Below are 22,793 nucleotides of genomic sequence, written 5' to 3' on the forward strand. Positions count from 1 at the left end.
GAGCTGCTCAACCTCCAACAATGGAATACACTTTTTAAAACAGTATTGAAAAGCAAGAAAAGTGATGGAAAGGGAATTTCTAGCTTTGAGTACTAATATAGCATGGTGTTGATTATGGGTGTAACTTGAGGAGAAAGTGCAGTTCAACACACTTGTACAAGAATTAAAAAAACTAATGCAAACTGGAAACATGTGATGATATACCTGGAAAAGTTCTGCATAGATTGGTTAGAAACTAGAAACTAAATCTAATTCAGCAAAATAAGACAGCTCAATTACTGTGAGCCGATACAAAAAAATATAAAGAGCACAGTTACAAGTACATCTTCATGTTAGACCCCCCCTCCTATTCCCAAGGTCTGCAACTCTGAAAAATCTGAATGACTGCAGAGCAGAGATACAGAAAAAGAGGAGCCTCATTTCTTAGAGTGTTGAGTCTTGCTTCCACTGCGAGCCTGATTCTTACTTAAAAAAAAAAAAAAAGAAAAGACTTGGCCACACCTTGACGTGCTTACAGAGGTGTTCACGTTTCTGAATCTAGAGTGAAGAGCAAATAGCTGAATGCTACAATGACTCATTCATTTACTTGAAAGCTAGGCTGAAGGTGCATTCTCCATAGATTTGATATGGTTGTTCTGAAAGCATAAATTTGCTTATTCTGCTAATGCCTCTTTTCTTGTGTAGAGATGTTACATTTTTACTTGTTTGAACCTCCCCAAATGCTCAAGCCAAAGAATATGAAGAGCCTGTAAGGCTTTTCTCCTACCCAGTAAACTATTCAGGTCACTAGGTCTAGCAGAAGTTCTCTCATTTAGGAGGTTAAATTCACAGCTCTTCAGCTTGATGATGTTCAGAAAGCTTGAAGAAAACAAGGTATGCTGTCTCATCAAAGCTAGACCTTCACTGGATTCCAGTTTTTAGTTCATGTCTAAGTAATTAATTGGTGAGATTTTCAAGCTTTATTGGAATAGTTTTAGTCTTCATGGCTGCCGTTTAGGTGAATTCCTTGTCCATATTCTTGTCAAAAGTTTTTTTTTCTCTATACATCATTAAGGCTCCAAGCTGGCCACAAGTGAAGTACCTGACATCAATTTGAGGACTACAGCTGCAAAAAGTAAATTCTATATGTTTCTGAAAATGCATATAAATTTTTTTGAGTTTTCAAAATGTATGTGGAAAAGCAGAGTTTATTCTTAAGATACCTGAAATAGTTCTTGGCCCATGTGGATCACTCTTTCTCTGGTGGCTCGGTCTTTGTCACTCACTCCCAGTCAAAGAGGGGGCAGATGCCCTCTGAGGTGTAGAACCACCCACCCCGTAGCCTGTGTAGCATGTCTAGTTCACATGGACAAGGACTTTTGCAGGAAAAATTGCATGACTGACAAGGACTCTTGCAAGAAATATTGCATAACTGTTCTGGCATAGGAGGTCAATGGTCAGAAAGGCTCAAAAAATGACAGGAAAGAGGGGTTATAGTGAGATAAATCTGCACATCTTTGATTCTTACACATATGCATGGTGAAATTCTTCCAATTGCTATACATGTTTTTCTGAATTTGCTGACTGCTAGTGACCCCCACAAGAGGAATCCCACTGATTTGTATGTCAGGGCAGGACTTACCCAGCACTGTTAATGATGCTGACAAAGAAAACAAGTCAACAAGAAAAAAAATAATCTAGAAGTGTAGACAGCCAAAAAAATATTAGTTCAAGAAATGCAAATTTTGAGTCCCAACACAGTCCAAATAGAGGGTGTGTCCTGATTTGAGGCTTTAAGCCAACAGATGAAGGGCAATGGAGAGAACTGGGTCGCAGTATGCATCTTGCTCTCAGACACTGTGGACTGTGTTGTCAGGAGTGCTGGTTTTAGGCACCTATCAGCAAAAAAAAAAAACAGGTTATCTCCACTTAGGTGTAAATCCTGGTTTATTCATCTCTCCTTGTACAGTAATTAGGAATTTGGCAATACCCATATAGAGATAGTATCTTCCCTCCTGTAAATAGGAAGATGCCAGAAAATTTAAGAAAAAAAAACAAACCCTAAAGAAAAAAGTATTTGAGGCATATACATTCCTCACATGTGCTAAGGAAACAGCTTTCTAAGTTACTGCTGAAGCATGCAACCTACCTACACCCACTCAGCTTGCCTGCCAGTACGCTTCATTATAGAAGTGTAATTTGCTATAATAAAGCCATGAGATGATTTTCCCAAATTTAGGTGTATCAGCAGCCTTGTGTGTGTGTGTATGTATATGTATGCATATAGAGGTTTTTTGCTAGAAAGCATTGATCTGATGTTGAAAAGCAGAAAGCTGGTTCCCTGCTCCTTAAAGAATGAATAATACGGGTTATTCCCTTCATTGCAGGGTGTGTTGCCCATTATATTCAAGCCCCTCTTGCCAGGTTGCTTTGCTGCTATTCCCCATGAATCTTCTTCATGGTGAAGACTTCTTCTGTGTCACTGGTAGCTACAAGATTTTCATATCTGCAGCAATGATATAACCCGTTAGAAATTGATCTGTTTCTTCTCTGTGGGCTTTAACTTATACTTTATGCTTGAATTTTTTTGTTCTCAGAGAAGAAACTGGTCTCTGAATCTAGCCTACTGAGTGCTTAATGAGAAATAACACCTCTTATCGTACCTCCCTGTGGCCAAAAATGTCCATCTTAAAAGAGGTTTGGATAATGGCACTGTTTATGAAGCTGGTCTTCCCTGAGCTGAAGTGGAATACTGTTCTCTTACATTGTGAAACAGATGGTGCATTTTCCCTGTGACTAGTGAGCTATGCAGTGCCTAGTCTGCAAAGAGTGAGAGGAAATCCTTGATGTCCCCCTGCTACTTTCTCTTCCCCAGGTCTTCCAGCTCTGCAGCACATCACTGCAGACTGTAGTGGTCAAGAGCATATTGGTCGGACAGTGTTTGACAGCGTCCAGCAAAAGTGGTCCTGACCTATTTCAGGACTTTGGCAATTTGACATATCACTCATAACTAGTCATAAGTCCATTGCTTGGGCTGCTGCTCAACTCAGGTGTATTTGCCACGGACAGCAGAGGCAGGAAGCCTCTCAGGCTGACTCCCATGAAGACTGGCTTATGGCATCTGTGCAGTCAGGGTGGCCTACAGGGTCCCCCTCAGATCTTGGAGAAACTGAGTTTTCATTCTGTGATCTAGGGAAGGTGCTAAATATAAATCTTAAAGAGTTCATAGTAGTACAGCAGTGTGTCCTGCTATTGAAACTACAAAGACTGACATTCTAACAATCAAGTGCACTGAATTCTCAACCAGGAACATCTGAAACTGTAACAATTGGTAGGGTTAAGTCTCTGGCTAGTGATGACAGGTGTGTAAAATCATTTCAGGACAGGAGGAGAAAATAAACCATAGTGAAAAGGAATCTTCCAAGCTTGAATTCACAGGCAGCTCCCAGGCAAAGAGTCCCAGCTGATTGACAAACCATCTGACTGCTGCCTCACCTGCAATCAGTGGGCAGCTGCTTAGTTTTAGGTGATTCATAGTGTTGTAGCCTCAATTGGTTTAAGCAGGCTTAGAATCATAGAATCATAGAATAGTTAGGGTTGGAAAGGACCTTAAGATCATCAAGTTCCAACCCCCCTGCCATGGGCAGGGACACCTCCCACTAAACCATATCACCCAAGGCCTCATTCAACCTGGTCTTGAACGCTGCCAGGGATGGAGCATTCACAACCTCCCTGGGCATTGGTAACCCCTAGGATTGGTAACCCTTCACTTCTGCTTGACAAGCACTTAGCAAGGATGATTAATTAAACGCAGTGTTCTTAGACAGAATTTACTCATCCAAGAAAATCCTCTAATAAGTCCTAAAATTAGTTTTTGCTACATTGCGTCCAAACTTTTTGTCTCCTCATACATAAATCCTACAGATGCAGCCTGGCCTGTGTATGTGTATGTTGACATCTTGTTCTGTGCACAAGTAGGTGTGGGCATGAATTAAATGCAGCAGTATTTCATTACAAGTCAATGAAACAAAAGTCTAACTAGATACAAAAAGCTTTGCAGAAAGTCTATTGCTTTGCACACCAGAGAGTATTGCGGCAAATCTACTGACAGATGACAACAGTAAGACTTTGTGTTGAATTTTTATGCACTAAACTCTGATGTGACTTCATCTGATACCTTGTTATATTCATACTAGTGTGAAAAAGAAGTCAGACTGGGGACATCAAAGAAGTTTTTATGAATTAGAGGAGTAAAGCAAAAAGTGATGATCCTTCTTTTTGAGGAAATCATCTCATGAATTTAACAGTAAGCAAATGCATGCTAAAGATAGCAAACACATTTATTGGCACTACGAGCATCCTGCTACAAGATGTGATAGAACAATGTATGATTGTAGGACTTTGGTAGCCATATCTTGCTCAATGGAGGCATGAAGCTTTGTTGTGACCCTTTGTATAAAGGAGAAACTGCTTCCAACCTGCAAGTTGAGCTACACAAGCTCAGCTTTTAAAAGCTTATGTTGACACAGATTGCTCTGGATTTTAGGATTGCATCTACCCAAACGCTCAGCAAGCAAACAGCTTTGAATTGCAGTGTCGTGCAATAGGCTTCAATGGAATGACTCAAGCTTTAAGAAGTCAGAATGTAAGATGTCTTACTGGGACTTTTTCTGGGAAGAGGAGAAACTACTACCACGAGCTAAAAAAAAACCAGTATAAACAAGCTATGTAAGTCCATGTGGGAAGTACACATGCGGTTGTGGTGAATGTTGTTACACTCATTCTTCTGTGAAGATTTACAGACTGATGAATTATTGCAATCTAGTCTTCCAAGTGCAATACTAAATGAAGGAGCTGACAGATACCTATGTCCCCCTCTGGATTACCATTGATCAAAACCAAAAATGTGTGTCTTTTAGCAGCGAAAAATGAACATTTCTTCTATAGTACATATTCTTATCTCTTTTTCTGCTTGCTGTAGAGAGCTGCACATAAAGAACATCACCTTGCCCACACGATTTCACTAGCAAACATGGGCAGGTATCCTCCCAGCAAGTTAGGCAACCAGTTTCAATGCACTTTGGGTACCAGCTACACTCTGATTCAAAACATAAATGTGTAGCAGATTCCAAGAAGGAGATTAATACCTATTTAAATTGGCAGGCTAGGTATGCTTTCTCTGGGAAATGGTTGCATACTGAAAACTGCTGAACTGGGCACCTCTAAAAATCACAGTCCAGATGTATGGCACTAAAACAAGATACTTCGATTGTTCAGAAGGCAACAGTTACTGCTGAGAGGTTGTACTTGTAGGTTTTTTTTGTTTTGTTTTTTTTTTGGGGGGGGGGTGCGTAGTGTCATGTCCCCTGATACCAGAATGCAGTTTCTACATGTTTAGTATATAGCAAGTGCTTCTGTAAGATGATTCTTGTTTACATTTCTCAGTTTGTTTCCTCTTTTGTTTGCTTGGTTTGCTCTCAAATGTTCCTCCTGTTAGTATGTCTTCTGGAACTGCCTGGCCTACTTTAGGCTAAAAATAGCCCTTGTTGCTACTGCTGTAGCTCCACGCAAGCCACACAACACCCACACTAGGAAAGAAAACCTTGTGCCCTGCTGAGCTTCCCTGAAATGACAAGCAGGTCAGAAATCCAGACAACCAAAAAAGCAGGAGGAATAACAAATCCTGCTTTCCCACTCTGCTTCTACGAGGCATGCTGATGGTATGAAGCAGGCAAACATCGGGAAGGCTTGTTAGTATTTTGGTTTCCATTTTGCCTCCTCCACATCCACCAAGGGCAGTAGATACTACTTCAGTTATGCAGAGAAGTGTAAGAAACAATGAAACTGTGGAGATGTAAAGCTGCAAAGAAGACATTTTCTTGTTAGTTTCCAAGCAGTCATTCTTCAAATTAGCTAAACCTGATTGATCTGTTGGGTATTGGTCTTTGGGTATGATCAGACCAATGCTGCTGTCCTGGGTTCAGCAGTAGCAGTCATGTTTCTCCTTCGTGGTAGCTGCTGCAGTACTGCGTTTTGACTTCCAGCCTGGGAACAGTGCTGGTGATACCGATGTTTTCGGTTGTTGCTAAGTGATGTTTACCCTGACCAAGGACTTTGTGAGGCTCATGCTCTGCCAGGGAGGAGGGGAAGCCGGGAGGAGGCAGAGACGGGGCGCCTGACCCGGGCTATCCAGGGAGGTATTCCATACCACAGCATGTCATGGCCGGGGTGGGGGGTAACTGGGAGTTACCCAGAAGGACACAGGCTTCCGGGTGGGACTCGTTTCTTGGCCGGTGGTATTGTATTCTCTTCCCTTGTTATTTTCCCTTATCATTGTTGTAGTTGATAATAGCGGTGGTGATTTGTGTTGTACATTGGTTGCTGGACTGTTCTTGTCTCAACCCGTAGGAGTTGCCCTCTTTCGATCCTCCTCCCCATTCCTCTGGGAGCGGGGAAGGGGAGAGCCCCGGTGAGGGGGGGGCCCTCGATTGCTGTCAGCCCGGCACCACTCTCTGGGAGTGAGTGAACAAGTTGCCTGACTTGGGTTTAAACCATGACAGCTGCCCATGCTGTTGCACTGCTTAAATGACCAGGAATAGGAATACCTCTTTCCCGCAATTGAGACATCTTCTGTGTGCTGTGCCTGTGCTCCTGTGTGGTACGAAGGAAAAGGGCTCTGGATACACGAATGTTTTCCTCTGCACTGCAGCAGACAAAACACTTCTCAGTCTTAAGTGCCTAACTTTACACTATTTGCCTGCTTCTGCCCCTCGGTCCATGTGGACCATAATGCACGCTGGTGAGACACAGTCTGGGCTACCTGGTGATGTTGGGCAAGTCATGTCCCTGCTGAATGGCACCATGCTCCCCATCTCTGAAATGAGTACCCAGAGGCACTTCTGCAGCTACCTTTGCAACTGAGGGATAAAACTCCATTGCTCCACAGACAAAAAATTGTGTTTTCATGATTTACTCTAACTTGTGGTTGCTATTTTTTTCTATTTTACAGCTAAGGCATACTGGCAAGAACACTTCACATTCTTGTGGGAAGCCAGGACTCTGTGCTCAATTGCAGTGGAATAACTCCTGGGTCACCTTTTCTTTGCCCTGCCAATGAGGAATTTGGCTTGCAGAGAGCTGGAGCAGTACCATTCTCACTTCTAATGACTCAGCTGTGACTTGGGGACAACCTGGAGCCTAATGCAGAGTCAGCACAACCTGCTCACTCCCATGGGTGCTCTTGATAAGCTCCAAAGCACGCATCTGGGGAGTACTGGTCATGCTAGGTACCTCAGGTTTGGAGCAACTCAGAAGCTGGGACCACCACTATGCTGAGCAGCACTGTCGTCGGTGCCTGCATGGGAAGCCAGTGGCCACGGGAGAGAGACTCACAGCGGCACCAGGGCCTGCACCGGAGCCTGGATGCCACCCTGCCACCATGGCTGTGCCCTGTGCTCTAGTGTGTGAGGGGCCTCTAACCCAGAGCATCCTGGGGTTGCTCTGGGTTGTAGGGGCACCAGGGCTGTTTGAGATCACCCAGAGCTCATCTTTCTGTGTGGTCACGTTCCTCCCCGGGTTCATTCTTCTTCCAACCTCCCTTTTCTTGGGGGATGAGCAGTCCAGCCCGTGGTGACGCTAAAGGTGTCTGCTCGCCCCAGCAGAGGCCGTAGAAGAATAGCAGGAGGAAGCTGCTGAGGTGCCTCCAGCCTCTGCCTGTCAATTGCCGAATTACAGGAAGAATGTCCCGGAGCTGGAAAGGTGGTGGGGTGCTCCCCGCCCCGCGACTACAGGGGTGGTAGCAGGGGAAGCCCCGAGGACCGGTAGCTCTGGCACAAAGGAGGGCGCAGGGGCCCGGCAGGGAGAACCGCGGCAGTGCCCAGGGGGGATCCCGCTCCCTCCCCTCCCCTTCGCCCGCCCCTGTCCCCTCCCTCCGCTCCGCAGCCGGGCGGGGGACTGGAAGCCGGGTCCGATGCACAAGGAGGCAGAGGAGGAGAGGCGGGAGATGGGGAAGGAGCTGTGCTGGTAGTTCTGCGGACGTCGTTAGGGAGAAAAAGAGGGCTGGAGGGGGCCAAAAGAACAGAGAAGAAGGAACAGGACGGGGAGGGCGTCCGCCGCCCCCCCCCCCCCCCCTTTTCCACCGTACTGAGGCGGGAGAGCGGACCACGATGTCTGGCCGGCGGGTGCTGCCCGCCCGCCCGCATGGAGACAGCCGCCCGTAGCGGGGCTGCCGGGCTGCACCGCGGGGTGAGCCGGATCGGGCGAGGGCGGGGGGACGACTGGGGGCTGCCCGTGGGCTCGGCGGAGTGCGGGGGGCCGGGGCGGTCGGCGAGGAGCCGGGAGGAGCCCGCTGCCGGGAGGAACTCGGGGAGTCTGCGGGAGCTGGAGAGGCTGATGCTCCGCTGCCCGCCCTTCTGCTAGCCGAGACGGGCTGGGGCACTGGAGACGCTTGAGAGCTCGTCCTCTGCACCTTCAGCATCGCCGGGGCGTCTGGGAGCGCCGCGGGGGCCGCGATCTCTGTCGGTGCGGTACCTGGCTCGGGAGAAGGCGCTGGGCCTCCCCTTCCACGCGAGAACCTTCTCGGCGCGGAGGAGACCCTTGCCGCCGCCCCTGCTCCCTGCAAAGGCGGGCACCTCGCCGGGGCCTGAGCAAGGGGCCAGGGGCAGCGAACGTTCTCCCCAGCGCAGCGCGCTGCAGGGGTTCACCGCCGTACCGGCGGCCCTGCCGCTGGTGGAACAGCGTGTGTAGTCTTAGCGCGGCGGGTGGGGACAGCGCGGTGCCACCCGTGAGCAGCCCAAGGCGCGGAGAGGCGGGTGTCGGTGCGGGGGGACACCGCGTGTCTGCCTCTGTGCTGCAGGTGTGCCCTCCCTCCCTCCGGCCTCTCGCAGTGCTGCGGGGTGACGAGTAGATCGGGAGAAGGCTGGGTGCTGCGGCGGGGCGTGATGGACGCCCTGCGTGCAGGCGAAAGATGCTTCGGAGCAGGGCTGTAGGAATGACACTGTATGTAATGTCCGTGTGCGGTTTGAGTGCTCTGAGAGACCCCGAGTCTTTTTGCATCTCCAGAAAACCTAGATGGTACCCAAAGGAAAAAAATGCAGGCATTTTGATCGGCTGTCAATTAATGCTTGCAGGAAGCGAGATGAGATTTCCTATCTGACATCTGAGGTTGTACAATATTTCTCTTGATCCCTCTGGGGTAGTACTTAAGAAATAAACTGGTAATGGTAACAGTGCTTTTCCTGCATATGGTGTGGTCTTTGTGGAGGCATGAAGACGCCCTGGGACAGAGCAGGGACTTAAGGTGACATCCTCCCAATTGCAAATGAGATGGGTATGGTGCGGAAAAGCAGAGGTCTGTCTCTGTGCTCAGATTTCTGCCTGTTTCTACTTGGACACAAGGAAGGAGGTTTTTTTAAACGTTTCAGTTTTGTGCGATGGCTCTTGTGCTTGACTTGGGGAAAAAAGGTTTCCAGAGGAGCTGCTGCAGAAAGGGGTAACCTCTAAGGCAGAGGCTACTCAGTGTGATTGCCCTCAGCAGTTGAATTGCAAGATCCAGTTTAGACCAAGGACATTGCTTTGGACCTCCATTGAATTTAAGTCGAATCACTACTCTCAGGTGTGATTTTTGGGGTTCTATTTCTGAAAATGAAGATGGGTAAGACCTCAGGGGAAATCCTGCATTTGTCCATAGGTAAGTCTGAATGTACTGTACAGGAGGAGAACGTGCTTTTGAGGCTTGACATAGGGTAGGAAAAAGGACAAAATTTACATCAACTGAGTATCTGTCAACTACTGGAAGCTTTGGCGACAGCCCCCTACTGCCTTCCTTTATTTATTTGTATTCCTTCTCCTCAACTTTCATTGCTAGCTCTTGCGTGGCATATTTCAGTGTCGGTTTATGCTCACTGTAGGTGGAAAACCAGTGATGCTGAGAAACATGCTAAACCCTCATATATCAGTAAGGTTGATATGCAGGGCTATTTCTCCTTTTGTGGTAGATGTGAATATGTAGACTTACTGAGCAAAACTGTGCCAGTTGTTAGTGCTTATTAATCTGTTTCAACACACAATTAAGACTGGGGTTTTTTGTTCCTTCCTTCTCCTCTCCCCCACATAGTTGACGAGATGTCAAAGAGAAGGAGCTCGTGGGGAGCCATATCCTGAATTTCTCAGCCATGCAAGCACATCTGCTCAGTTAGAGAACATTTTGTTGAGTCTGTAACTGGAGATTTATTTTGGCTGAATTGAGAGTGTTCAGTGGCAGAAGCAGATTTTTGAATTTGCAATTGCATCATAGCTTTTTTTTTTTTTAATATTGTACCTCAATTTTCTTTGACAGCTTTGAGCATCATTTAAGTTTTTTAATTTGCTCACTCTTCCCTGCCTCTTTGTTCAGTGGTAGGAATCTACATGCACTTTGTCATTTTGAAGGATTTTTTTAAATTGGAAAACATTTCCATAATTCTTATTTCATCAGACAGTATGTCGAAGCAATTAGCCTACTTTCCAATGCTCTGATTTTTCCTCTTAATATATTATTTCTGCAGCCACAAATATAAATACCTTGCAGTTCTGTAGATAATACAAGATCATGGAGGAATTGTGTTTTTCTAGTTGTGTTCAGGAGGACCTATTGTAAATATCACTTTGACTGAAATTTTATTGTGGAATTGTCACTTGTCATGGGACTAGGCCCTCAAGATACGCAAACTTCTCTAATGGGAAACAGCTACATATCGTCAATATGTGAAAAACAATTTTTTAATTCACTAATGCTGGCCTATTTGTACTGGTTAAAGTTATGGTGAAATACTAATTTTTAAGTTAGTGACTCTTCAAGAGTAAGATCTGTCTTCAAGGTTATTTTCTCCTGTCATTGTTTCCTGAAAAGAAAGGTAGAACAAAGGCAGATTCTGTAGTACTGATACCAGCAGATTTTGTGAGCCTCCCCCTTCTCTCTCAGCTGGTGTATGCTGAACAAACCTGTGATACATGGTCAGTTCTCCATGAGCTGAACACAGGGATGCTAAAATGAGCTGTGGACCTCCTTCTGAGAGTATGAAATCAAAGTGGTTATTTCTTAGGAAGTGAGGGCACCCCTGCTTATGACAGCTTGAGTCTTGAAGCCTTTCCTGGGTTTTTAGTGCATTCTTTCCTAGGTGAGATGTTTGTTTTGTCAGCTTGGTTGGCAGCTGGGAGGTTAGTTCTCCAGAGCTTGCTGCATAGTGTCTGCTGTGGCTCTAACTGGGGGTCTGAGTTGCTCTGTGCTTTGAATTTTCCACCTCTCAAGGAAATCCATGCTCTTCAGATAGCCTGGCTTGGTGTTACATTGAGTTCTGCAGTCTTAGCCCTGTGCTCTTCACAGGTCGTTTTATTTCTTTTTTGGACTTTTCTTTATTGTTTTTTTTTATCCCATCGCAGACAGAAAAGAGTGGGTGCAGACATCTGTCTGCAAATCCAGTTCTTCTCTGAAGTACACCCAGAGCTCTTGGGGGTTTTATTAGGTAGGTGCTAGAATGGAACATAAACATGAAACTTCACAAAAAACCATTTATTGCTGCTAGTGTGCAAAATTGGTGCTGCAGCTTGTTCACATATGCTCTCTTACCTATTTAGGCATTGTTTCGTGGGTTTGCATATCCAGGGTGAAACCTGCTTTTCAATGATGCTTTTCAGAAATGCTTGCTTGGCAGCAGCTGAGCACAGTTATGATTATTGTTCATGATGCATGTCTTGATTCTGAAAATCTCATGCTTTTGTTAAAATAGTGCTACCATCATTGTCTATTGGATTGCATGAACAAAGATTGAAAAATGAAGGCTACAGAGTCAGTGGCTGCTCTGAGTAATCATTAGCTGGGTTGTTAGATACCACGTTAATATTCACCCATTTCCTCCCTTTTTGGAAAACCTGCTGCATTGGTAGCCTGTACACTGTCAGAACAGCACTGAACAGCTGCCTGTCGGTGTTGCCAACCGTCAGATCTCCTAATATGCAGTAACTGCCTGAATCACCTGTAACAGTGATGGGGGCAATTCCACACATCTGTAGGGAATGAAGGGTATTGTCATTCATATAGTAATCTTTGCTGTGCTACCTTTATTTTTTTTCTAATGTGCAAATGGATCACAGTCTGTCCATCCTGTTGAAATACATTATAGCTTTCCTCACCCAAGCGGGTTTTGATGTTTTGTTTCAAAATGGTCAAACTTTGCTGTTGCCGGCCACAGGACGTCCCTTGACAATGTCTGGTGTGTCTCGTGCAGCTGCTATCCTTTCTGGTTACAGTGATAATCATACAGGAGTGATTGAAGACGTAATTAGTTGGAAAGGGGTGGCCAGGGATGGAGAAGTAGGGACAAAATGGGCTCATATGTATGAGACAATGATTTGGTCTGTTTTTCTGAAGGATTAATGCTGCATTATTCTTGTATTGTAACCAAAATGAGAATTAGCTTTGAGGCATATTCACGCGCACATATGTGCTGGTCATTGATTTACCATGTCCTCTAGGGATCAGAGGACCAGCATAAATGTAAAGGCATGCTTCTACCAATTAGAGGTTTAAAGTTACCCATAGGCTTGGACATCAGTTGCATTTGGAGCAAGGTTTCTGCTTTTCTTGTTTTAAGGGTGTTTTATTCATGACGATATATGGTGGTTACATTGCCACACAACCTCTACCCCTTTAAGCTATTTGTTTAAATAGCCTTGACAATGCACCCTTCCTTTGACTTTTATTTTTTATTTGTTGAGCTCTGGCAAGTGGAGGGCTGATTCTTTGAGAAAAGTTATCCTATGGAGGAGCAACATTTAGTGTTAATGGCTCTTACTATTGATGACAGAGAGGGTTTGTAGAATTCAGAGACACTGACTGTTTTAATGGCTATAAGTCCACTATTACAACCTCAGCAGGCAGAACTGATTTTAAAATGAAAGTTGAAACTCTGCAGAATTGCAAAACCAAGCCTCATTCCTAAGCCTTTGTGAGGATAGATGCTGTACAAGCCATAGAATCATAGAATCATAGAATAGTTAGGGTTGGAAAGGACCTTAAGGTCATCTAGTTCCAATTCCCCTGCCATGGAGGGTCTCAAGAAACATGTCTGAATCTCATCCCTGGCATAGTCTCATCTGAGTGGATCAGAATGCCTGCTTAGAGTTTGTCAAAGCTAGTGCGTTTCTAGAGAAGCTGAGAGTTGGGCCCTCTGAGAAGAGCTGCCCTCTTCAATGACTCAAATGGAACCATGAATTTCAGCATGAATTTTCATAGATGTTCCTTGTGCTGCTTTTTACTGCTTTGCTGAGACACCAGTGAATTCAGAATTCTGCTTCGCAATCCATCAGTTTAAATCAATCAGCAGGAGAGGAGGAGGAGAACAAAATCCAACTTTGATGGAAACATACTGCAAAAGGCAATTGTATCACATTTATATTCTGCTGTGTGCTTTTGTCACCCACGCTTGTAAAATAATCACTGACAACAAAATGAAGTACATTTAATTTCCACATACACAATAATTTGTTGTATTTGCTGAGTAACTACAGGTAGCTCCTATATGGTAACTGATTTTTCTACTTATTCCAGCCCTTCTTCCATTCCTTGTCCATGGAGGGGGTGTGCTTAATAATGCATGAACTGAAGATAAACTCAGTTTGTATTAGCTATTTTTTAAATTGACTGAGGTATTTAGCAAGAAACTTGAAAAATACAATTTCATAAAGCACAGGTGGGATTTTTTGGAGCATCCCATGAGAAACATTTATGGGAGAAAGGAAAAGTATTAGAAGAATGAAGAGTCATTAAGAATGAAGAGTCATTGTAATAGCATGCCTTTTCTTCCTTAGAACGCCTAGATTATGCTCCTTTGTGCTCAAAGCTTTCATGTAATACCAATGAAACATGCTCAATAACCTGTCAGAATAACAGTTCTGATGGCAATGCTGCATTTAGATAAATAAAGCCACAGTGTGATGCAGGAATTTTGCCTTCTCACTGAGCAAATCTACTGTACAAACTCACACTCTCCAATGCTCAGGCTCTTTCCTGCCTCTCAGAGTGTCCCTGGCCTAGCTTGTGAAGTGCTGTGCTGGCTCAACAAGCAGACCAGAGGACAAGCAGGGCAGGACAGCCTACAAAATGCAGGGCTGTGGGATGACGGCCCCGGTATACTGCAAAGTGCCTCCATATCCATTTGTTTCTATGTCAGGATTGGCCCACTGGTGGCTCTGAGCATGACTGTGTGCATGGAGAGGTACCCTGGGGAGGTGTCTTACCAGCCACTCTTCTGTGAATGCTGGCAGCAGAGCAGGGAAAATACATGTGTCTTAAACAGGTGTGTATTCACAGCTTTTTGGTGTAACTTAGAGATATGTGAGGTTGCTCAAAACCTTTGCGAGGTTGCAGAACCAATGAGTGTAACCTAATAAGCTGAAAGTGGAACAAATTTTGAAGAACTGCATGTGAAACACTAGTTGACAGTGGATCATCTTTGCAACTAGGTTCTTCAGGGATTTGAGTTGCTGGTAGAAAGGTGTCCAGCTTAAGAAATAAATGGTGGTAAGTGATATGTTTCTTAAGAGCATGGCCATGTCAGTGAGGAGACACCAGTCTTCAGCATTATGCCTCTTACACTGGGCTGAGTCAGGGGAATTTGAGGTCTCCCCAATGCAAATGTAAGCCACAGACTGATGAAGGTTTCACATCCTTGCATCGCTTGGCCAAATTAGTCTGGGTTATCTTGAGAATTCAGTGCATGTTATTTCAAAACACATGAGAAGATGTAACAATTCATCAGTCATGAAAGCCATTAGGAGCAGGTAATGTCTTTCAGCAAATAAAATACCTGAAAAATAAAATGCCATTCACGGAATACCTACCTTCCTGAGGCTTTCTCCGAGACCCTACCACTTGCTGGCTTTATGGAGCTGCATACTCCAAACACAGACATAGTACATAGACATAATGTGGCATCCTAGGCACGTGGTTGCATGTTGGTTTTGTGTGTCAGTGAAAATCAGAGGTCAGCCGTTTGTAGCAGCCTGCAGTACTGAGAAAACTAGAGGTGCGTCATGGGTTGTTGCAACAATATTGCTGCTGAGAGACTGCCAAAAACACAAGAGAAAAATTGTCAGTACGTAGTCATTTCAGGCGCTGCTACAGCAGCGAATGGAGAGAGGCCATTGTTTGTGTGGGGTTGTCACACATAGTACATCTGCTTCTGCTCTCATGCATGCCGTGAAGCCAGTGACCCAAGTATCTAAGAAACAACTTGGAAGTTTTCAGGTATCTTAGGTCAGATAAGGACAGAAGCAACTGAAAGGAAAGAGAATGCGAGGCCTAGTGATATTCAACTTGAGCTTTATATAGAAGTTGTGATGCCACTGCAGAGATAGCATAAGGCCACATTAATCTGTGCTGCCATTTGTCATAGAGATGTAATTCATATAAGCAGAACAGCACTTGGCCCATACACAGGCTGTCGCGGAGTTCAGCTCACTTAGGGGATATTGGAACTGGACTGTGTATGACATGCATCAGCTAACAGATTATGGAAGGCAGTTGCAGAATATAACTAATTCACAGGTGTTCAGACAGAAAAACAATGTCTGTGCTACAACGAATCATCTTTAAAGAGAAGCTCTTCAAGGTCTATATGCCAACGCTCACTTGTGCGATATGCATGAATGTGGAGGAAATTTTGACTAGAAATGGCTGGTCTGTGACTTTGTTTCTCTTACGCAGGCAGTTTCCATAGCAAAATCAAATTCTGGAACATACAGTTTTCTGCCAAAAATCACTCAGTTCTGAAAAGTTTTGGCCCAAAACATTGAGCAAAAATGTTATGCATACAATTTATTTTTTTCTTTTCTCTCTTTAAAGATGTTTTTTTGTGGAGGGTTTATTTTAATTTACTTAAAATTGCAAACATAAAATGATCCACCATTCTGAGTTGCATTGGGTTTTCTTTATTTATTTCCATTATATTTATATTCCAGTTATGTTTAATCCAATTATTATATTAATTTATATCTAATATTCCAATATATTTCATATTTATTAATTGAGAGTGTGAATGGTTTTCTGGTTTTCTCTGTTGTGTTTGTGTCTTGAGATTAACTCTGCTATGTAGAGTAAGAGAATGGATGTGGAGTTTGAAGTAACAAAAAGAAATCAAGGATCCAGTGAAGGTCCCCTGTCTACTAATTCTGTTTGTGTAAACATCTGTGTTCATTAATTGGCTTCTTATAGAGACTTTCTTGAGTTTGTGGTTCTGTGATGGAAATAAGAGGTAAAGTAGGAAAGCTAGGAGCCACAAAGGAAATTGTTTCAGGTTGACCAAAGCCATAAGCTGTTTTTTTTGCTAACAGTAAGAAAATAGGGTGTCATTTCAGACAGGATGAAATAATCTGTTGGTTTTGTAACACTGTTTTATGTCTTTATGGTTTGCAGCTTCTTTCTGCAAAATATTTCATTTATTTACCCCTTCAATTTTGAAACTGCCTGCTGAAGTTGTTGTCCAAAAGTGTGTCTCCAGTCTCCTCCAATGCTCGTTCCTTTGTATTCACCATTTCCCTTGAAAGGAAAAGCACACAGCTGGCACTCAACAAAGCTGCAGTGGTGTGGATTGAATGGATTGTACTTATTTAGTATTGCCTGTGATTCCCCAGGAAGTGACTGCGTTTGTCCCTGCAGAAAAGGGACCACCAAAGACAGGTTTTCCTGCCACTCTGTAACAGCTCCTGAATTAAAAGATTTAGATGTTCTTTAAAAAAAAAACAAGAACAAACAAGCCTGTAACAACCTTGTTTCCTAAGCATGACATCAGACCTCATTTCTGGTCACTGCAAGAGTCATGAGTAAGCTATTTACAGGAAGAAATATAAATGTCAGGCTAAACAAAGAGTACTTGAAAGAGGCGCTGTCCAGAATAACAAAAAGATGAGTAAATATTGTTGACCTTGTTTGTCCTCTTGCTGGCTTTATTCTCTAAATAGGAATACATATCGAGGAAATGGTAAATACACTTGCTGACGTTTTTTCCATACTGATAGCTCTGCATTTCCTGGCATAATAGCCTGTCTTTTCCAGTACACAATGATCTGCAATTAATCTGCAGTCATTGAAGTGGGCCAACATCAACCTTATGAAGTTCAGCCAAGCCAAGTGCAAGGTCCTACACCTGGGTCAGAGCAATCCCAGGCACAGCTACAGGTTGGGCAGAGAAGAGATTCAGAACAGCCCTGTGGAGAAGGACTTGGGAGTGTTGGTTGATGAGAAAACGACCATGAGCAGTCTTCAGTGTGCACTCGCAGCCCAGAAAGCCAACTGTATCCTGGGCTGCATCAGAAGGAGCGTGGCCAGCAGGTCAAAGGAGGTGATCCTGCCCCTCTACTCTGCTCTTATGAGACCTCACTTGGAGTATAGTGTGCATTTCTGGTGTCCTGAACATAAAAAGGTCATGGAACTGTTGGAACAAGTCCAGAGGAGGGCCACGAGGATGATCATGGACTGGAGCACCTCTCCTATGGAGGCAGACTGAGAGAGTTGGGCTTGTTCAGCCTGGACAATAGTGCATGGAGATCTCATAGCAGCCTTCCAGTATCTGAAGGGGGCCTACAAAGATACCAGAGAGTGACTATTCATCAGGGACTGTAGCAATAGGACAGAGGGTAATGGGTTAAAGCTTAAACAGGGGAAATTAATATTGGATATAAGAAGGAAGTTCTTTACTGTGAGGGTGGTGAGGCACTGGAATGGGTTGCCCAGAGAAGCTATGAATGCTCCATCCCTGGCAGTGTTCAAGGCCAGGTTGGACAGAGTCTTGGGTGAAATGGTCTAGGGTGAAGCATCCCTGCCCAAGGCAGGGGGGTTGGAACTTGATGATCTTAAAGTCCTTTCCAGTTCTAACTGTTCTATGAGTCTATGAGTCTATTTATCCAATTAAATGCTCATGTCTTTGGAATCAACACTACTATGGTGCTTAAAGGAAAAACAAAGCTTTTAGTAGATCAACTGATCCATTTAAAGACAGAGCTCATCCTGTAATGTCTTTCGACCCAGCATTTCCATAAACATTCTTTCAGTGTGAAAAAAACCACTTTATTGCCAGGTAAGAGGTGGCTTTCAAAATAATCAGTATTGATAGTATTAATTAATAGTTAACGTAAACTGTGTTCCATGTCAGGTTAGACAGGGTTAACTTGGGAACAGATGTTAGTACCATTCCTGGTGATCTGGAATTAGGATAAATTTGGAATATATTGTTCCTTCAGCACATGTCTTACTTTGAAATTTGTATTCCTCATTTCTGTCCAGGATATCATCAATGCACAGATAATCATTACCCTAACTTATACTGTTAAATTGGGCTGTGGGAGGTGCTTGCTTTGAAAATGTGTTGCTTGTCACCACACTCCTGGTAGTGACTAAAGATGTTAGGCCACAATGTCAGTGCCCTCTTGGGAGAGCACTTTCTCTCTGGTCTAGCAGATGGCAGCATTGGAAAGAGACTCGATAGCCATAGAAGAGGATACGCCAGTTTGCTTAGGAGAGTATGGCAGTAATGATGATGATCCACACCTTGTGACGAAGGTTTTCTACTGTGGACTTCATTTCAGCATTACCAGTAAGGGAATTTCTGACCAAATTTGCAATTGCTACTTTTTTCAAGTAGATTATTTTTTTTTATACTAGAAATAAGTACTTGACTAATGGTTTAGGACTAGTGGTTTTTTTTTCTGTATTTCTTCATTTGCTAGCCAGAATTCATCTTGGCTAACATACAACCCTATCTTCCTCAGTCATTTCTTCTTGGGATGCTAACATCTTCATAACACTTTTTTAAATTATTAATGTTGCCATCCCTTTATAATGATAAAGCTTCATTTATCTTAAGAAGAATTCCTTCCCTGGTTTCATTTATACAGTAGAGACAGTTTCTGCTGCTGTCAGGGGTTTGATCTGATAGATGTATCTCACAGTCCTTGAAGATGACTTAATCTGGTTTGAAGTTATTCATGCTGTTCTTGGCTGAATAACTCAGTGAAATGGCTTCTCAGATCTAAAATGCATGCACCAGAGAGCAGATGTTTGGTTGCATTACTCCTTTTATAGGGTATGAAAATACGCTTAAAAGTGTGAGTGACATGAGTTTGAAAGACAGAAGGACTTAAAAAATGGTAATTGTTAAAAGATCGGAATGATTTGGTGAGTAGAGGCTACTTTTCATTAGTATTTTGATACATATTTGTCTGGCTCCTAAATTCCTGCTGAGATCATGCTGATTCCTGATTCTAAGATGTTTGCCAAGATGTTTGCCCTGGTATAGAGGGCTATTGAAACAGCTTTTTAGGTTTAAATCCCATTATACAGGTTTCATATTCAATTTACCATGGATCGCATGCAGAACACATTTACTATTTGCAGTGATGTGATGTGGAATGATTTAAAAAGATCTTGCTGTGGAACAATAGAAAGCCATAATTTGTAAACTGCCATTTCTCTTTATTTGAAGTAGGGATAGATAACCATAGCAAAATACTAATTGTGCAAGCATTATTGCTTGTGGAATTTCATTTAGCTGGGTGATCTTCAGCAAAAGCCAGACAATGGTGCAGGTAATCAAAAAAACCCAAACAAAACAAAAGAAGCCCCCCCCCCCCCCCCCCCCGAAAAAGGACAACAAAACCAAAAACAAAAAAAAAAAAAACCAAAAAAAAAACAAAAAAACCAAAAAAAAAAAAAAAAAAAAAAAAAAAAAAAAAAAAACAACCCCTAAAAAAACCCCCAAAACCACACACCAAAGGGGAATAAAACCTACATTGTTTTGCAAGGAGAGGGGAATGAGTCAGGCAGTAAATGCTATGTTAATCAGAACAGAGGGAGCACAGTGAGCATTTCAAGTAAAGCTACATCATTTCAAATAAAACAAAGGACAGAATGAACATTTTGAGATTTTTTCATTCTGTGCCTCAATGAAGAGGTAGTGTTAGTACCTAAATGGGTTTTGATGGGCATTGAGTGGCTCTTCAGGCAAAGGGAGATGATAGGAGGTCAGGATATCTCAGGCCAGTTTGTTTTCTTTATGTGGTGCTTTGTACATTGTCACCTCCTCTATCCTCTTCTAATAGGAAAAGCCTTTTTGACTTCTCTGTTCATACCCTTTGCCTGAAGACGTGTGAGGTGTCCATCTCGGGACTCTACGCAGTCATGTTCATTTCCTTCATTCTCCTCAACAACATTTCGTGTACCTTAACCGCAAGCTTTTTGTGCTTTATATGACTACTTCAGTGTGACTCTCGGTCACACAACTCTTCTGGATTTGTTTATTCATATGTATTCAAGTGGCAAAGCCTTCAGCAGCCTGGCTGGCAAGAGTAAGGTCCTTTTCAGGTTTGGTCCCAGCTTGGCTATCGAAGGAGTCTGGTGTTCTCTGACCTTGCTTGGGTGTCCAGCCTTGGCTTTCATTAATATACTGATCTTCTTAATCCTTATTTAATTTTGTCTCTTACAGTTTTGGTTCCATCTACCTGTGATGATGACAGATGGAGAAACTAAACTTCCTCAGTAACTGCAGAACATCAGGGATTACTTGAAGTAACAGTTAAGACATTCTTGGTACTAATTGCAGTTTGAAGTTTGTTTTAAGCCTTAACAGCCTCAGTGAGAGATTCAAAATTTTGGTCAAAACATCAATGAGTCAAGACAGATACTTTAAAAAGTTATTTGCTTTTAAGCCTTTTGCTGAAAAGTTGTGCAGCACAGGAGGTAGTGGAAATAGTTCAGTTCAGGTGAGTGTCAGATGGGAATTGGAAACTAATTTTCAGAACTCTCTCCCTTTGAATTAGTGTAGCAGAAGCAGTTCATGCCCTGTTTTATCAGTTTGCTGTAAACTGTAGCTGAACAGTCAAGCAGTGACAGCTTGCAAACAAATGCTACGGTGCTGGGAGCGTGTAGCTGTTACCCTGAGAGCTGTGCAAAACTCTGCATTTAATGTATGTGCAGTGTGGTATTTGTATGACGAATATGAATTACCAGGGTTGTAGCTGGACTTTCAGTGGGATGGAAAAAAAACAAGTGATATGTATGATGTAAAGTGGAGGTTGAGAAGGAAGAAAAAGAAATAGTGTAAGTGGTAGTGGTTCAGTGAGCATCGGTTGTTGGCAAGTGTTAAGGGAATGACAGCTGGGCTCTGTTGCTGGCCCATTTCCTTTGTACCTTCTAGGCTGAGCAGGAGATAGGATAGCCCGTTTGGTCCTGGGATGTATAGTCATGCATTTATTAACACAAAATGCTGTATCTCTAAACCAGTCCTATACTGCAGAGCTGTTACAGCAGGATTAAGGCCATGCGGCTTCATACAAGTGTGTCTACAGCCCTTTTAGCTCTCCTCTGCTTCTGCAATTGTAAGGTATGTATTGTCTCAGGAACATCCTCTAAAAAGGTATCTAAGCTTTATAAGTATCTTCCAGTGAAGCATATGTTTTTTCCTTCTCTTTTTCAGTCTGTGCATGAAAATACAGTTCATGAGACTGACCTGTTGTCAATAGCCTGATTTGTTTCAGACACTGGGGTTATACAGATTTATAGCAGAGGACTGTCTTATTTGAAAGGTGAAATACAACCCCACATAAGTAGCCCAAGTTTTCTGTACTACATAGCATTACGTGGATTGAGTAGGGTGAAATTAAACCAAATAGAAAAGTTACTGAGTTTTTGGCTCATTTCTTGTTTGTTCAGGTTAAGTAGTAATTAACACACACACTCAAACTTTTTTTGATGGGTTTACTTCTTAAAAATTGTTAATTTTTTAGGTATCTTCATTGTGCTAATGAAATCTCAACTCCCACATTGGCTGTTTTCACAGCCCTGAAAATGAAATAGGACCAAAAAATAAATTGCAAACCGAAATCTGTGGGTATCCATATTTGAAGTTATATGTTAAATCTTTTGGATGTCAAGTCATTCACATTTTGGAGAAGCTATGCTGCAAGATATTCTTCAGACCACCTTTCCCTTACTGTTGTGGTATTCTTCATAGAAGTTGATAGATCTTTGACTGTCTTGAACTTAATGGAAGAGCTTCTACTGGTTCAGTGGGAACAATGCTTAAGCCTGTATTTGCAAGTGACCCAACCCTCAGCCCCCAAATTTGAATTTAATCTTACTTAACATAAAAATGGCTAATGCCTAAAATAAGTAATTAAATAAGTGCAATGTCTTGCCATGATTTCAGATGTTTTTCAGGGAACAGTTTCACAGTACAGTTCTTGTGTTTGTTTATAAGCACTTATGCTGTGCATGCTGACATGTGGTGAACACTAGTCTATTAAGGCATTTCTCTTCAAGCTGGATGTAGGTTTGGCTGATTTGAGTCAGTCCTCAGTATATGCTCAAGATGTTTTTCTGTTATCTTCCTCACTGCTTTGTTATCCTTGTCTCTGAAGTCTGGTAACAGAAAGACAATTAAATCAAGTCAGCTTCTCTGACACAAAAAGAAAAGACCTTGACCTTGCTCAAATGGTCAGTCTGATGTTGAAGAGCTGCTAACATCTAGAGACTTCTTGAAGAAGTTTTACTTCTTGGTGATCTGGCCAGAAAGCAGATGGTGGGGATATAAATTAACCTGACAGAAGTAAAAAGAACAGGTACTCTGATGCTTTTAGGTCATGAGTCTTTACCTCTCTGTCCAGCAACTAAGAAGGAGCTGTAGGTAGGTTTATCATCCTGCAGCCTGATACTGCCTGCTGAACACGTGGAGGCTGCCACTCTTAGGTAGGATATTGAGTGTGAAATGTGGTTGTTCTGATACCTT

At 43.1% G+C, this 22,793-nt stretch overlaps 1 protein-coding gene across 1 annotated transcript in view; it reads left to right on the forward strand.

Annotated features, from left to right (window-relative positions):
* Nucleotides 1-7,723: 7,723 nt before the first annotated feature.
* The window catches only part of PLPPR1 (phospholipid phosphatase related 1), a 131,237-nt gene continuing 116,167 nt past the window's right edge, over nt 7,724-22,793 (forward strand). The window contains exon 1 of the mRNA XM_062626018.1: nt 7,724-8,223. The gene's annotated coding sequence lies outside the window, so the exon portion shown is untranslated. The remainder of the gene's footprint in view (nt 8,224-22,793) is intronic.

This window comes from Pezoporus occidentalis, unplaced genomic scaffold (genome assembly GCF_034315485.1).
Source record: "Pezoporus occidentalis ecotype Australia unplaced genomic scaffold, CSIRO_AGI_Poc_V1 ctg286, whole genome shotgun sequence".
Classification (NCBI taxonomy): domain Eukaryota; kingdom Metazoa; phylum Chordata; class Aves; order Psittaciformes; family Psittacidae; genus Pezoporus; species Pezoporus occidentalis.